We start from the raw sequence: 5250 nt of genomic DNA, 5'->3' as shown, positions 1-5250 counted from the left end.
TGGGAGGGGGGAGGAGGGGAGGATGGTAGGAGGAGGGGAGGAGAGGAGGATGGGAGGAGGAGGGGAAGAGGATGGGAAGAGAGGAGGATGGGAGGAGGAGGGGAGGATGGGAAGAGAGGAGGATGGGAGGATGATGGGAGGAGGAGAGGAAGAGGATGGGAAGAGGCCTTGCCACCACACGGGGCTGTAGAGTCTGGTGCGTACCAAATGGCACCCTATTAATCGTGCACTACTTTTTACCAGAGTCCCGTGGGTCCTGTGTGTCCCGTGGGTCCTATGGGCCCTAAAAGTAGTGCACTATATAGAGAATAGTGTGCCATTTGGGACGCAGACCCTGAGGCTTGTCATCTCTATTCCTGCAGTGTCTTAGAGTTGCTGCCCGCATGACTTGAATGAATTATGCAATGTAGGCATTGTGAATTGTATTTGGGCGTTTGCTGCTCAGAACGGGGTGGACCTTTTCCCCCATTTGTTTGTTTTGTGTGGTTCTCTCTATACTGCTATTCGTACTCCTGCACCCAACATTTCATGATGACTTTTTTTCATGTTTGATTGAAATATAGTTTGACAGGAGGGTTCATTTGAATTTCGAAGCATTTGTGCCGCAGAAAACTGTCCAACGTTGACCACCATTAAAACCAGCTCTGACGTCTTCTTATCTCTCTCAGACTTCGCCTAAAAATCCCTCAATGCCTCAGTGTCCTCCTACAATGAAAGGCCACCATTTTTTAAATGTAATCTTTATTTAACTAGGCAAGTCAGTTAATAACAAATTCTTATTTACAATGACGGCCTACCCCGGCCAAACCCTAACCCAGACGACACTGGGCCAATTGTGCGCCGCCCTATGGTACTCCCAATCACAGCCGGTTGTGATACAGCCTGGAATCGAACCGGGGTCTGTAGTGACGCCTCTATTACTGAGATGCATTGCCTGAGACCACCGTGCCACTCGGGAGCCCTGAGTGAAACCTGAGACAACATCGCACATAGAGCGATCTTTATTTCTGTGATCCTTCTCATACAAACTATACAGTTGGGTCCACACTTTACGAGAATGCTCTCATGTAAGTTAGGTTGTACTCAAGTAGGTCAGACACTCTGTTACTAACGAGAACAAAGCTCCTCAGGGCTGATGATAGGGGGCTACGTCCCAAACGGAACCCTATTCCCTAACCCTATTCCCTATATAGTGCACTACTTTAGACCAGGGCCCTATTCCCTATATAGTGCACTATTTTAGACCAGGGCCCAATTCCCTATATAGTGCACTACTTTAGACCAGGGCCCTATTCCCTATATAGTGCACTACTTTAAACCAGGGCCCTATTCCCTATATAGTGCACTACTTTAGACCAGGGCCCTATTCCCTTTATAGTGCACTACTTTAGACCAGGGCCCTATTCCCTATATAGTGCACTACTTTAGACCAGGGCCCTATTCCCTATATAGTGCACTACTTTAGACCAGGGCCCTATTTCCTTTATAGTGTACTACTTTAGACCAGGGCCCTATTCCCTTTATAGTGCACTACTTTAGACCAGGGCCCAATTCCCTTTATAGTGCACTACTTTAGACCAGGGCCCAATTCCCTATATAGTGCACTACTTTAGACCAGGGCCCTATTCCCTATATAGTGCACTACTTTAAACCAGGGCCCAATTCCCTATATAGTGCACTACTTTAGACCAGGTCCCAATTCCCTATATAGTGCACTACTTTAGACCAGGGCCCTATTCCCTTTATAGTGCACTACTTTAGACCAGGGCCCTATTCCCTATATAGTGCACTACTTTAGACCAGGGCCCAATTCCCTATATAGTGCACTACTTTAGACCAGGGCCCTATTCCCTATATAGTGCACTACTTTAGACCAGGGCCCAATTCCCTATATAGTGCACTACTTTAGACCAGGGCCCAATTCCCTATATAGTGCACTACTTTAGACCAGGGCCCAATTCCCTATATAGTGCACTACTTTAGACCAGGGCCCAATTCCCTATATAGTGCACTACTTTAGACCAGGGCCCTATTCCCTTTATAGTGCACTACTTTAGACCAGGGCCCTATTCCCTGTATAGTGGATTACTTCTGACCAGGGCCCTATTCCCTGTATAGTGGATTACTTCTGACCAGGGCCCTATTCCCTGTAGAGTGGATTACTTCTGACCAGGGCCCTATTCCCTGTATAGTGGATTACTTCTGACCAGGGCCCTATTCCCTGTAGAGTGGATTACTTCTGACCAGGGCCCTATTCCCTGTATAGTGGATTACTTCTGACCAGGGCCCTATTCCCTGTATAGTGGATTACTTCTGACCAGGGCCCTATTCCCTGTATAGTGGATTACTTCTGACCAGGGCCCTATTCCCTGTAGAGTGGATTACTTCTGACCAGGGCCCTATTCCCTGTATAGTGGATTACTTCTGACCAGGGCCCTGGGATGCAGACATTGTCGACAGTATTTACACTGGGTTCTGCACGACACGGTAAGCATCGTGGGTCAAAGTTCACCTCCCTGTCAGAAGGAATATGACAGGCGTCATCTCGTTCCCAGATGACAGGCAATGAACCGTGTACGTCGCGAAGGAAACCCACAGAACCAGATGAGGCCCACGTTCCACTTTCTGTTCATCTCAGCAGGAAAGTTACCCCGACGTAATCAGATTGTCCCGGCAGCCTCCGATCACACGTCTGGTCTCTGACTGGGTTCCAACCTCCTTCCTGCCTCGCTGGATAATCCTTCTCTAATAACGCCGCTCAGCTTCACTAACAGGTGAGGTCATCTGGCATGGAGGAACTGCCAGTCAGCTGAGATAAAAGAGGGAGGTTGACTGTGTGAGGTCATGAACTAGGGTGCGGCCTAAATTGTACCCTATGCCCTACAAAGTGCACTACCCTATTCACCTATTACCTATGGGCCCTGGTAAAAAAAAAGTAGTGCGCTATATAGAGAATACGGTGCCATTTGGGACAGCCATGAACTCTGCTCTCTTCTCCTCCACAGGAGGTCCAGGAAGCTCCCTGATGATAAACCCTGTTGGCCCTCACACTTTGCTGCCTGCCTGAGATATGAGACTAGGGGGAGGGAGTCAACCCAACACAGATGAATCTTGGAGGATGTTGATGTCTCATATCGCTGTAAGTAATGAGGGGAAGAATGTTTTTCTCTGACTGGGACTAGTGTGTTAGCGTCAGTAAGTCGTGGTTTCTTTTGAATGCTTTCGGCAGCGAACGTAATGAAGACTTACGATGTGTCACAAAGACCGTGGCGACTGAGAGCAGAGACCTGGCATATGTTCCAAATGGTACCCTATTCCCTTTCTTTTGTGTGCACTCCTTTTGATCAGGGTCCATAAAAAAAAGTCAGGCACTAAATAGGGAATAGGGTGCCATTTGTCACATAGCCTTAGTTCCAGCGGGGCCCCGGGGTGTTTGGTCTCGGTCGTTGCGTTCGAGGCTTTGACTGTTGGATGGTGTGAGTCACCAGAGTGCAGTGGTACAGACAGAAGCATCAGGCGAAGAGGAGAGCAAAGCCGGTCAAACACCTCATTCCAAAAGACACCCTATTTCCTACATAGTGCACTACTTTTGACCAGAGACCATAGGACACCGTTCATTATTAACACAGGAAGCAATTAACTCCCCGAGATCCTGCCATTAATAAGTCTATGAGTCAAAGGGGTTTATTTTGAAGCCAAGTTGGACGACCTTACAGGGACTGAGGTCAGGGCAGATGTCAACTCAATCAAAACTACACCCACTGGGCTTTCATCCTGGGTAGCAAGAATCCCCGTCAGAGTACCACAGAGTGGAAACATACCGGGATATAAATGTGGCCAATGATCACATGTACAGACAAAAAAAAAAAAAAGCATGAACAACACATTGTAATGGGTTCAAATTGGTTTTGTATACCTGGCCTGTTTATTTCCATGCTCCACTCCCTGACTTAAAGACCCTGTCCTGTCTCAGTCCCCAGGACCTCACCTCGTGTATAATTTTTTTTAAACGTAGATCAGATACAGTAGGAATGTTTATTTATGGTTAAATCCCCCACTTACACACACACACACACACACACACAAGCTGTGGTCTTCTCCCTCCCGTGATATGAGCATTGTAGTCTCTGAAATCCCAGACGTAGGGCAGCAACAGCACTGGTGTTAAGCCAGAACATTTGTATGTTGTGGGTGGCAACACGTCTGTCTAGAGAGAGACGGTGAGCAGCGTGGTGCTGGCCTCCTGGTGGCCATGTGTGGTACTACAAAAACAAGTGCCGTGAATTACAGTGTGTGGAAGTTTATGATGCGGTCAATGAATGGCAACTAAAGCAAATAAATCGTAAACATGGGCTAAACACACACACATACACACACACACACACACACACACACACACACACACACACACACACACACACACACACACACACACACACACACACACACACACACACACACACACACACACACACACACACACACACACACACACACCACACACACAGACACAATGCAGTATTCTATTGATGTAGTCTAGTACTGAGGTGTAAACACAGAGTACCAGTGTTACCATAGCAGCTGAGCTGTTGCTTGTGTTGCCTGTTGCATGGTAGAGGGACTGCTTCCTCACATAAATAGCAACCGGTTGAGCTATTATGCAAAATCATTGGCTGCTGGCCTTTGTCCCGTGCTCTGCCCAGTATCCATCCAGTATCAAGGGAATTAGAGCTCTTTGACCTCTGTCTTTACTAAAACTGTCCCATGTCCTGCCCATGCGGTATCAACAGCGTTACATGTCCTAACTCTCTCTGCTGGCTGTCTCTCTCGACTGAGGCTAGTCGTTCTGAAATGCACACATTGCAGACATCAGCCTCCAGTGCTCTGAGCTAGAGACTAGGGAAAGTCTCTAGACTCTAGTCCATGTACGGCCCTCCTTAGTTACGGTTCTGTTTTGAACATGCTTTAGCTCCGAGCCTGGTTTTGGTCCTGGTCCTAGCTCGTGTTGCCAAGGCACGGTTTCCTCTAGCCGGGGGGGGGGGGGGGGGGGGGGCGTTACAAACCGAGTTAGCTTGTTCTTGTTCATTATGTTCTCAAATATGACCCCTGATGTGATTGTGCTCGCTGTGGCGTTTGGGCAAACTGAACCTCTTGACTTTCTAGGTAGACACACACAGCTTCATGAGGTTAGCATGCTCCAGGAAATAGCTGCCGGCTGGGCAAGGCGAAAAAGAAAAAGCAAAACATTGA

This window comes from Salvelinus alpinus, chromosome 26 (assembly GCF_045679555.1).
Source record: "Salvelinus alpinus chromosome 26, SLU_Salpinus.1, whole genome shotgun sequence".
NCBI lineage: Eukaryota > Metazoa > Chordata > Actinopteri > Salmoniformes > Salmonidae > Salvelinus > Salvelinus alpinus.
Note: the sequence above shows the minus strand (reverse complement) of the source record.